This window comes from Zea mays, chromosome 6, assembly GCF_902167145.1.
Source record: "Zea mays cultivar B73 chromosome 6, Zm-B73-REFERENCE-NAM-5.0, whole genome shotgun sequence".
Classification (NCBI taxonomy): domain Eukaryota; kingdom Viridiplantae; phylum Streptophyta; class Magnoliopsida; order Poales; family Poaceae; genus Zea; species Zea mays.
This window is the reverse complement of record NC_050101.1, coordinates 119,750,006-119,762,902: the sequence shown is the minus strand read 5'-3', so window position 1 is coordinate 119,762,902 and position 12,897 is coordinate 119,750,006. Positions and strand designations below refer to the sequence as shown.

The 12,897-nt window shown below is 43.9% G+C and overlaps 1 long non-coding RNA gene across 1 annotated transcript; it reads right to left on the bottom strand.

Moving 5' to 3' along the window:
• Positions 1 to 9,771: 9,771 nt before the first annotated feature.
• Positions 9,772 to 10,782, bottom strand: LOC103629875 (uncharacterized). The gene is made up of 2 exons (XR_002263177.1): positions 10,611 to 10,782; positions 9,772 to 10,514 (listed from the first exon to the last, which is right to left on the bottom strand). It is a non-coding gene; the product is annotated as an uncharacterized lncRNA (long non-coding RNA).
• Between the last annotated feature and the right edge of the window lie 2,115 nt (positions 10,783 to 12,897).

Genomic DNA, 12,897 nt, shown 5'->3' with positions numbered 1-12,897 from the left:
GCCGTCACATCACATTACTACTCAGAAGCAGCCGACTAAAACACTCAGCGTACCAAGCCGTCCCTTGCCCACACCCATTGGGGGGGGACGCCCAGGAATTATCAGTATATTTTTCAAAATGGTCACATCTGTGCAGGGCACGCAGTGAATGCCTCAAGACAAAAATGAGATATCAGTGAGAGTTAGAGGGAAGCCAAATATAGCCAGTGGAGTACAAAATATGGTCGACAGAAGCGACTTGAAGACTAGACAGAGAACGTCCATCAAATGTCCAATCAGTCACAGAGCAAATAAATTGTACTGCCTAGCAAGATATGGATGGATTGCGAACTCGGCTGCAAAAGACAAAATACATGCTGACCTCTGAAGCATAATATTGATGACATAGTGCGGATGACATCATGCCAAATTTTTTACAAGCAGAAAGAATAATCTTCAGCAAAAGGACACAAAAGGAAGACCTTCAAGTGGATTATCCTCAAAAATCCACTTGAAGGTCGGGGGCTACACCCATTGGGTGCACCTCTGGTGCACCCCATGGATTATCACTCCAAGCCGAGATAGTGCCGATTTCTAAGGTGTGGGACAAGATTAAAAAAGCCAACTCTCAACCAAAACGAATGAACACAAATGGAAATAATCTCTACTGAAGACCTTCGAGTAGATTATTTTCTAAAATCTACTCGAAGCTCGGGGGCTACACCCATTGGGTGCACCTCCGGTGCACCCAATGAAGTTCAGAATCCTACAAATTGGAATGCCGACTTCTAAGGCACAGGCACGAAACTAGGTTCTGGTCAACAAGTGATCGGAGCAGGAGAAGACAACAGGAAGCCATCTTTCTTCAAATTACCTGCAAGCTGGACCTAGGATCTTCGGGTTGATTACCTCTAAATTAACCCAAAGATCGGGGGCTTGTGGGGGATAGATATCCCCCGGGTCCACTAAAGAGTAAAGGACCTCACGAAAGGCCCAAGGGCCCAATAAATCGTAAGGTCATTCTTTCGTGGGCCTGGGGAGAAACAACCAGCAAAGCAGAAAGACATAAGGCCGGATTGGTGCAAACACGGACGGCCCATAGCGTCAAGCGAATGACCGCAACAGAGATCCGACTTTCCCGTGCTGGAGCCTCCATGCAACGAAGCCATGCGAGGATAAGTCGACGAGGGTTACGTAGAGATAATCTCAAGAGGTTCACTATCTTTTAGCTACTTGTTGTTATCTTATCCACATGTACTGCCCCACGGTCGAGTATATAAGGCCTAGGGGGCACCCCTTCAGAACGATCGGCCCTTTATTTAGTCACCCACGCCAGCTCTCTGAACTCTCAATCCAGAGAGCCCTCTTGTAACCACATTCGCCTAGCATACTCACCAGGACATAGGGTGTTACGCATCTCTAAGCGGCCCGAACCTGTAAACCTTGTCCACTGTCCCTCGTGCGATCGGCACGAACCATTTTGCTACAGTTGTCGACACCGTCCTACTCCTAAAACACCTTGAGGGGCAACCCCGGGTGTGCGGTCGGACCCAAAACACCGACAATTATTGAAGAACTTGTGCAAAAACTTAAAAAGCAAAGCCTTGTTGTGCGTCTCCAATCTGACCACTCCAAGGCCCCCATTGCTTTTAGTCTGAGTAATCATGCTCCAAGCAGCCAGAGCTGGTTTCTTCGAGTTGACGTCATTTCCTCTCCAAAGACAATGTTTCCGATAAGTATCAATCTTCTTGACTGTGGCAACCGAAATTTTCAGGGTGCACATCAGAAAGGTCGGGAGAGCTGAGAAAACCGAGTTAACAAGCTCTAACCTACCAGCCTGGGAGAGGAGTGCAGAAGTACAGGACAATCTCTTCTCAATCCGATGAATGAGCGGTAAAAAGTGGCAGATTCTAGGCTTTGACAGACCAAGAGGGACACCAAGGTAGGTGAAGGGCATTGAACCCGTCTGACAGTTGAATGTTCTGGCTAGTATTTCCATTTTAGCTCAGCAAACATTGATGGGGTACATACTTGATTTATTATAGTTCACCTTGAGCCCTGTCGAGGTTGCAAAAGAGTTATGAACAGCTCTGAGAAAAAATAATTGTCTAGGGCAAGCTTCCATTATCAATAATGTGTCATCAGCATATTGAACAATCGGAAAATCTTGACCATAGTTCGCAGCGAGAGGCAACTAGAGCAGGTCTTGTTGTCGCGCTTTATTGATGATACTCTAAAGCAGATCCGCCGCAAGAACAAAAAGGAGAGGCGAGAGGGGGTCTCCCTGTCTAACCCCGCACTTGCAATGGAAAGTTTTCCCTGGAACGCCATTAAGGAGGACCAAGGACGTACCAGACTGAAGTATATCCCTAATCCAGCTCATCCACTTGGGCCCAAAACCTCTATGTGACAACACCTGGAGGATCAGCTCATGCTCAAGTGTATCAAAGGCCTTTTCAAAATCCAATTTGAGCACAATGATCTCTTTTTTTGAGATATGGCAAATATGCATGTATTCATATGCCCAGGCCAAGCAGTCCTGAATGGTTCTTTCTTTGATGAAGCCATATTGATTTTTGTGAACAAGGGAAGTCATCACTGTCTGTAAACGATTGGCCAGCAGCTTAGTGATGATTTTCATACTATTGTTTAGAAGCGAAATTGGTCTGAAATCACCCACTAAACTAGCATTATCCTTCTTCGGAATCAGGACGATAAAAGAACCATTGATACTTCGTAGACAAACATCCCCGTGGTAAAATTGATCACATAAGTCATAGAAGTCCTGAAAAATAATTGGCCAACATTTTTTGATAAAATTGGTATTAAACCCATCAGGCCCCGGAGATTTGTCCGAAGGGAGAGCAGCAACAATGCTATCAATTTCTTGCTTTGAAAAGGGCTCATCCAACCAATGCAAGTCACCATGAAGGAATAACAAGCTAGAGAGATCAAAAACATTTTCCAAAAAATCTGAAGAGCCCAAACGACATTTGAAGTCATTCCAAAGCAGGTTAGCTTTAAGATCATGCTCTGAAAAGATTGAGCCACTGTCATCATAAAGCAACGCAATTGTATTACGGCTATGCTTTACCGTTGCATGAGCATGAAAGAATCGAGAGCAGATATCTCCATCGGTAACCCATTTGATGGAAGCCCGTTGCTTCCAATAAATTTTTTGAAACTGAAGCAACTCAGCATTCTTGGATTGCAACAACTCACGGAAATTCCATTCTTCAATCGAAAGGTCACGATGCTCCTCAATAATATCAATGAACTCAGTAAGCAACTTAATTTGTCTCACTGTTTTGTCAATTTTTGGCAGAGATCGCCGCCACTTTTTGAGGATCTTTCTGGTGGACTTGAATTTTGCTGTTAAGTTCTTCGCTTTGTCCAAAAGAATTGGTTGACCAGTCCAAGAATTTTGGAAAACAGTCATGAACTCATCAAATTGCAGCCAGAAATTTTCAAACCTAAAGATCTTGGATTTGGGGACCTTAGACTTGAAAGAAATCAGACAAGGTACATGATCCGAGATATCCCTAGGCAGCGTTGTTGCGTGGGTGTCAGGGTAACACACCGACCATTCTTGCGAAATGAAAAACCAATCGAGTCTCTGAAGAAGGGGCTCCCTTTGCCTGTTCGACCAAGTAAAAGGAAAGGCCATGGAGGAGAATTTCCATCAGATCAAGCTCACTAATTGCCTCGTTGAATTTCAACATCAAGTTAATGTCCCCCCAGCGATATTTCTGTTTTCAGGCCTACGCGTAAGGTTAAAGTCCCCAACAATCAACCAAAGCTTTTCTGAGGGCATGCTAATATTGGAGAACCAGTGTAGGAATTCAATTTTCCCATGCGGAGAACAGAGCGCGTAAATGTTTGTGATGATCCAAGATTCATTCGACGAAATAGCAGAGAACTCAACCGAGAGAGCATACTCATTCTGAAAAATAGCACTGCCTACCAACTTCGAGCTATTCCAAACAGTAATGAAACCCCCCGAATTTCCCATCGATGGAACAAAAGCAAACTCATCAAAGGAATTGGGACAAAACTTTCTGAGGTCAGCCCTGTCAAAAAATTCCTTTTTCGTCTCCTGCAAGCAGATGATGTCGCATTTGGATTTCCTAATCGCACAATGAATACCATTCCCCTTAACCACCGAATTAATTCCACGGACATTAAAACTTAAAACAGACCAGTCAGAAAAATTAACTGCATTGTGACTATTCATCGAAGGGATCAGATTCGTCGATGAAAAGGAACCCAAACCCAATTACTGGGTGGGCAATAGAGTGTCTGTTAGAACGGGGCAAAGCACAACCAGAAACCACGGAGTTCTTCAACACAATAAACAAACAAAGACGCCAGGGCCGAAGCAGCCAAAAAGCCTGACGAAAGTAAGTCCTGCAAAATATCCCCACTCGGAGCAGCATCATCAGATTAGTTGTCATCATCTGAAGAGTCTTGTTTCTTATCCTCCTTGTCTTTTTTCCCTGACTTATTAGGGCCAACACAGCCAGGGGGGGTTCTTCTTCTTCAGAGCTTTGTCGGCCAGGTCCACTTCTGACAGGTTGCAAAAACTCTCCCCAAGCGTCTGATAGTCTTAGCTGATAGGGAAGGAGGGCCCTCAAACTTGTGCTGACACATCAAACAGTTCTTCTTCTGGCAAGAGCCCTGTCTGAACCCAGCCCAAGCGTCACGAAGTCTCTTGCTTCTCCTCAGGTCAGATTCCACAACAGCATGTTTTGGGGGGGAGGAGGCCGGGTCTGAGGGAACAGAAGCGTTGTCAGCAGATTCCTCCGAGAGGACCGAATCAAGGAACTTGCCATCAGGGCACTTCTTGGGGATGACAAAGGGATGTGTCTCAGTCTCTGGCTCCAGCAAAGCAGAAGGAATATATGAAGATAGGAAAGATTTTGACCAACTAAAAGAATCTTTATGCAGCAAGTTGGATAAGAAAAAAGGCGCCCACTTCTTGGGAACCTGCACCGAGGGCACCGAATTACCAGTTGGGGCAAAATATTTAGCCCATATCCTGTAGAACTGGACATTCCTTTTCCTTTCCAAGTGACTCAGCAAAATAGGGTCCGGCTGCCAGTCCTCGGAAAACATAAAGTTCAACACCACATTGCTGGGGCCATTAGCGTTAGGCTCCACAGGCTGAGCATCAGGGATAACAATATCCCCTGGCACATGGAGATCTCCCTAAATTGGTGGGCCGTCAACCTCCTGGAGCCCAACCATAGGGACATCACCCAAGGCAGGGAGGGCGGGGGCATTAAAGTGGGGCACCGGCCCAACAACCACCAGATCATCAGGAATCTGCCCATTCTGCATCGGAATACCATGAATGTGACCAGAAGAACTATCCGAGGACAGGTCCGAATGCGGATTGCTGACCTGTTGCTCGTCAGGTGGCAGGTCCTGTTGGGGCTGCTGCACAGGTGGATCATTAACAATCCATTGGTCCCAATCTCCTTGAATGTTGTCTGCTGGCTGGGCTTGGACATTGTCTTCTGGCGGGAAATTAAGATCCCAGCCCATAGTCGGCACAGGTTGACCCAGACCAAAAACTCAAGGGGAAGCTGTTGACCATCCTCCGGTACCACTGGCACCGGGTCCTCATCTTGAGGCTGACCCCCAGCAAGGTTTCTGGATGATCTCGCACTGCACTATCCACGAGTCTCCAATAAAGCCGTCAGCTTCTGAAAAACAATGAACTGTGGGACCTCCTCAAGAGACGTGACCCGAACCCTGAGCAAAGTCCTGTAAACATTGTGTCTGTCCTCTTCCCACAAGATCAATCTGCCGAAAGAACCAATAGCCGCCTGCAAGTATTCTGATGAACGGTAATCCAGGGGAAATCCCAACAACATAAGGCAACATTCACGATTAAAGAAAAGAGCTCTACGATTCCAAGCATTGTTATGCCGCTGATCAGTGAAGGAGGCATCTAGGTATTGTTGCGGACCAAGCAGGACGAGATTGTCTCTTTCAAGCATGCTACTAAACTGAACCAGAACCTAACCCAGGTGCGACCGCTAGATATCTCGCACCCCAAGCCGCCTGTGCTCCATAAGGTACTCTCTGACCACATCCCTCACCGCCGGGAAAGTGATCTCATGATCAGGTAAAGGTTGAATATTGATAATAGCCCAGTCCTCATGCAATGGCGGGAGACGCCTAGTCACTGACCTGGCCATAATATCCCGGTGAAGGATCACCGTAGCGCTGAAGCCCGGCGGGAGAAAGGGTTCAGGATCAACGCGCCTATACGCCATCGGAGCAGGAATCGAAGATCGCCAACCAGCAGACGAAGACGGAGCAGGTTGGGGTTTTGGTGAGGCGACACCCAAAGAAAGCGTTAGGGACTGAAGGGGTGTCGATTCGGATTTTTTAATACCTCCCGGGCGAACTCCTCGAAGCAACTGAATTTAGGCGGTCCACCGATCAGAGACACCACAGGGGTGCGAAACCAGGTACTGTGATCCGGAGAATTTTGGTTTCCCACCAAGATGACCCGACTCCCAAAGGCAGGGAACGAAGCCAGAGGAGAACCGAAGGAAGTTTTCTTCTTGGGACAAAATAAATCCAAGTGTCCCCGGCCTTTACAAAAATGACAACTGAAGGTCGACGGGCCCAGCAGCCCAACAGGCCCGCGAGCCCGCACGGGGCGCCATTGAAGGTTGCGAGGGCGAGACCAGTTGGAATTCGAATTTTGAAATTTAGAACGGTCGTAGATTCTGCCTCCAAGAACTTCACCAGTAGGATCAGAGCCCGAGAACCGAGGGGACCCAATCCTCCGCCTAGAGGAAGAAGGCCACGATCCCAGAGCCGGCAAGTTTAGACGTTTGAACATAGAAATTCTGGGGTGAGGCCGATGAAGTCCAGCATGGGGCCTCCAATTACTGCGAACCTGAGCTAGATTATGGGAAGGAGGGTTCAAACAATTGAACACCGATAATCTAGCCTGAGCCAGACGCTGAACACCACCAGGGAACTTGATATTGTTGCGAATCGGGACAACATTGGCACCAGTGAGAGGAAGCTTAACAATATTCGCATAGGATAGATTCTTCCTGCCCCGGACCTTCAACCAAGAAGCCGCTTCCTCTTCCGAAAAAGCTTGAATTCATGCTTCCAGTTGGGGCCACCGTGATTCCAAAGATTGAAGAAGGCTCTGAATTCCTTACGCTCAATACATCCGGAGTTGTAGATATGGAAACCCACAGCCATCGACGAAACCGAAAACCAAAAAACCCGGTCAGCCAGCTGAAGCACCTCAAAGCCCGAAGCGAACCCACCAAGGGCAACCTGAAGAAGGTGACCAACCGAATCCGAATTCAACTGGAAGATGCATCTGCCAAAAGAGACCACCAGCCAGAAGGACGACCGAAGACTGGAGCGAGCAGGGCAAACTGAAGATGCCAGGTTAACCCTGAGGGAATCCTCGAAGGTCAGCCCCGGCCGAAAGCCCAGGAGAGAGAGGTCCATGCTTGAAGAACGAGAACGAGAAGACCAGGGGGAGGGAAGAGCGAGGAGCGAAATGACCTGAGCTAGGAGCCGACCGCCCCCCGCGCGCTAAGCTCGACCCGATGCATGCCAGTCTGCCTCATCGCCCCAACAACATCGCCAGTTCGCCACAGCCCACAACATATGACTGGGAAGAGCTTGAGCAGCTACACGCCTACGCCCTTCTCCGCTCCTTGGGATGAGCATCCATCGTCACCAAAAGCACGAACGAGGCTGATGAAATCGATAAGCACCGGGCTTAAACAATTCGGGGCTGAGTAGGACGATAGGAATTGATGCGACGAGACCTGTCGGCTAACGACCAGGCTCACGCGCGCGGGGCGGGGGAGTGAGACAGTGTCAATGCGTGTGTAGGATATGGTTGGCACTGCTTGATGCAAATAAGTTTTAGTTTCTTAAAATATCATGTCTTTATGAGTGAACACTAACCTCTCTTTATAACTAACAGTTATAGTCATATCATGTGTCAATGTTGTGGTTTTCTTAACATGTTAACATAATTTATTTTCTGTAAAGGGGATCTATGGAGGAATATATGGTTCATGGTAGTTACATTATGTGGCACTTACCATTAAATCAATCAAGAATTTGTGGTCACAAACGACATTCCCCCTCCCTAGTACACACCTCCCAATACATTTGAACTATCATGAAATGACCCGAGTCTAACTACCGTATTTTGTGCATGTAGCCAATGGACTCGAAGAATGAAAAGCTCTGTAAAGCCCTTGTGTTGATGCTTCGCGCTATTGAGGTTTAATGTGCTACGATAGTAGAGGTACTCCATAGGGCTTTCGTCCCTTGGAACCTACCTAAGTTTTACGACTTCAACATTGTACTAGTTGACATCGAGTCCAAAGCTATGGAGCTTGATCTGCTTGCCCTCGAGTGCAAGGCTCATGTTCACAACATTAAACATGATGTTGATGATGATGGCATTGTTCCTAATGAAGTAGTGCCCATTGACCATGAACCAATAAGCGATGCTGATTACTATGACTCCGACAATTCCCTGCACCACGTCCTTGGTGACTATTCTGACTGGACAATGGCTTTAAGTAGTTCTTTTTGTATTAGAAATTAGTTGTAATCTACTCGCTATTGTATGTCTAAATGTACATTGCTAATGATTTTAAAGTCAATGGAACTACGCATGCCCAAGCATAATTGCTTTCAACATTTTTGTGTCATACTATTTGTAACCTCTTACTGCCTATCTACCTTGTGTTCTCCTTCAGCTATGAGTTTGCCTTCACAATGTTGTACTACATGAGCCAACAATCTAAAACAATGTTTAGGCTCAATTCGATTCAACTTTGGTGAGGAATATGGTGGAAGGATCAATGGCTACTGCAATAGTGGGGAAAGATTGTTCCAAGGACAAAACTTGCAAAAAATATTTTGCCAAGGAGGATGTCAAGTTATGTCAGTGTTAGCTCGCAATTAGCTGTGATTCTACTGTGAGCATTGGGAAAAGAGACATGGATTTCGGAATAGTCATAGAAGCATACAACCATCGATGGGGTATCATTTCAGAAAGAACATGCAATTCACTCATGAGCAGATGGAACAATATAAAAACATAATGCTCGATTTTCTTAGACTACATGGAAAATTTTCTCCATGAGAAACCGAGTGGGGTTTCCGATGTTGACAAGGTACTTTGTTGTACATTGAATTGCAAATGCCATTCTTTTCATTGTCACATATACATGTCGCAATGGCTCATGTATTTTTCTTTAATATGCAAACATCTTTAGCGGCTTCTCGATATGCTACGATTGAAAAGCACTCATTTACTCTTCTTCATTGTTGGTTCATTCTGAAGGATGAGCCCATATGGATGGATCACAACACTGGTTAGCAAGCACGGACCGTTCAAGCTACTCCGCTTGGATCCAACACCATTGACATAGACCCTGAAGACTCGTGTCCTGGAAGCACAACATCGAAGCGTTTCTTAGGTCGAGACTCTAGCAAGGACAAAAGTAAGAAGACCAGATCATGTTGGTTTATAGAAACCATGAACTTGATCATATTGGTTGTAATAGATATTTTGCTACTTGGAATGTTGTGTGTGGGTGTTGTCTGGACGGTTCGTGGTGAATTTAACTTGGTACTGTCAACTTCAGATTGGTAAACAAATGGAGGAATCAGTATTGTACAACTTAGCCTACCAAACACATGTATTCTAAACCCAAGCATCGTGTATAGAATTAATGTCGATGAACAAAACACGAGTGGCGTCGATGAATATGTTCAACGGAAATGAGTCACCTCCTACAGAACTGAGCTTCAATTCGGTGTACACATGTTTATCAAAATAGAAAGGATACAAGTCTTCTCTTTGCCATAATAGAAAAATACCATCAGCAGTCGTCGTTGTTAGCCTTGCGATCTTTCAGTAAGGTCTATCAGGCGCAGGTCACGGACGGCTAGCGTTACGGCGCCAGTCTTCTCGTCGTCGTCTCCCAGCAGCTCTCCTCCCTCCCTAGGCCCTAGCTTCTCTTCCCTCCTTTCCCCTCCTGTTGGTGTTTGTCGTCGGCTCGTCGAAGCTATAGCTCCCGCCGCTAGTCGGCTAGACGACGACGGTGCGGTTGAGGAGGGTGTGGTGTGGACTGAACAGAGGGGTGACAACGGGAAGGGAAAGGGAATTGAACTAGCTCTAGCTGTGTGATGGTGTACGGCACAGGCAGCATGGCAACCCTAGCCGCTGAATTCTAATCTATGAACTGCTGTGTGAACTGCAGTCCATTTAATCTGTGTGAACTGAATTCCGGTTGTAATCTGTGAACTGAATTCTAATCTGTGAACTGCGGTCCATTTATTTCTGTGAACTGAATATGGCCATTCTATGAAAAATGCATGGTCATTCTATTTTCAGTGACATGAACTGTTGTTCGCCTCAACATGGTCACTGAAAACTTACCATCCAGTTTCAGTTGAATATCACTGAACTGAAAATCTGTGAACTGAATGTTGAGGCGAGGGGCTGCACACTGAAAAATGCAAAGGTCCTTTAAAACTGAAACTGGCCATAAACAATGCTCCCAGTCAGACTAAAACTGGACATAAAACTGAAAACCAATGCTCACCAGCAGCGCCGGCGCCGGCGAGGGCAGGCTCGGGTGCGGGATCCGGCATGGAGACGGCGGCTAGGGTTCATCAGTGAGGGGAAAAGAGGGAAGAGAAGCTGGGCACGACGAGGATAGAAAGGATTGACGCCGTAGCACTCTCGGTCCGGTGAACCACGGCTGAAAAGGCTAAAAGAAGGATAACGGCGAAACTGATGATATTTTTCTATCATTAGTTTGGATCCCTTCATTTTAGAGAAATTGGAATTCATTCAATAAAATAACTTATTTCAAATTTATAGGATAGAGAAAGAGAAATGATTTTATGCATTATTAGAATTGGTTTCTAATCTATAACTTACATGACACTATTCGTCTCACTCCCCTATAGTAAAAATATAGCACATAAATATCTCCGACATCTTGCTAATAATAGTATACAAATATATTTTGTATAAAACCGAATTAGCTTAATTGATATATGCCTAAATTATTATTATTAGAATGGAATTCAATTCAATGATCCAAACGGGGCTATAGAAAAGTGAAGACTCGTTTCCTTTCTATTTTGATAATTGCCGCGCCTGCCCTTCCATTTTGACGAAACCGAGCGGGCGGCTTTCCATAATACCAAAAATCTCTCCGCAGCAAGCCACAACACTATATTCAGTACGTGGAAAAAAAATATTCATACGTATTACACCATTTGCAATTTGTAGATGAATAAATAATTTCATTTGGTAAAAAATGGTTCAACAAATTTATGTTAATATGGTTGGGGAAATATAGAGAATAAGATATAAATGATGAAATTTAGAAAATGTTGCTGAATATAGTTATAATATAAACGATGAAATCATGCTATAAATGCTTACGAATATTTCTTTTTTGAGATGAAATTTAGAGGACACTGCTAGAGACAATCTGATCTAGACAATAAATTCATTAGTTATGCTCTTTTGTGACTGTTGTAAATGATTACGAATATTCCTTTTAATATTTGGTGGGTTGCTCTGTTGTGACTGTTTTTGTCATCAATTCTTTGCAAACATTTCATATAAAGAGGATTGTTCAAAGAGGAGAAAGAATTATTAGAGTTGCTAATGGCTCGAAGCCGATATTGAAGCCATTTGAGACATTGCACTAGAATTAGATGATGGCTTCATTCTCCAATTGAGTGATGTTCTATTTATGACTTTTGTGAGAAGGAATTTAATTTCTATATCATGTTTGGAGGACAAGAATATTTATTGTCATTTTAGAAATAGACAGTGCATTATGAAGTTGAATAAGATTGATGTCGATCTTGCCACAAGACAGGGCAAGCTCTTTTTATTTCCCCATTGAGATCATATGAATGAGATACATATCTCTTCTTTTATTGATGTAAGTAATGTAAGCATTAAGTAAAAGGGAAATGAGAATGAGTTGTTTTTGAAATTTTGCCATTGTCATTTAGGCTATATTTAGAGGGGGAGGATTGAGTGATTAATAAGAGAATAATTTCTTTACCCATTAAACTTTTTAGATTCTGGTCACTACATAGACTACATTAATAAAAAGTATGTAAAATAAATCTAAAAATATGCTAAGCGAAGCATGAGAGTTTTAGAAATAGTTTATATGGACATATTGGAGGTGAAAACGGCTCGAGTATACTCGTCGGGTACCAGATACGGATAGTGCAAATATCCATTTTTTCGGATACAGATTTAGGTATTTCTATATTCGGGATGGATACGGGTAATACCCGGATACTGCAGCTTCAGATTCGGGCCGGATACGAAACAAGGACTACCCGGTAAATACCCGAATATTCGGGTCAGATACGGGTACCCATTTTTCTTTTTCTGCATAATATAGTTATAAAATCACAACTTTTACATATGAAATCGGATGAAGATAAAGTTTATAAAAAATTGTAGAGCCTGAAGAGATCTATAACTTTATAGTACATCAATTTTTGTTTAAACACATATTTAGGCCAAAATTATTGAAATAATGTCCAAATTTATATCAAATTAATAGACTTTATTATTTTTATATGGGGGGCTTAAGGTTATCTCCATGTGGGAACTTAATGTTATCTTTTTATAGACTATTTATTAGTATTGATAACTTATTTACAATTTTCGGTGGATGCTACAATATTTTATGGATTTAATTGTATTTTGATGATTTTCTACGACAAGAAATTAATAATACATAAATAGTCTCAAAAAATCATGAAATTTTATGGAGGCACAACATATTTCCATATATAACCATAAAAATATTTGGATCATAAGATCTATAAGATGGCCCCATT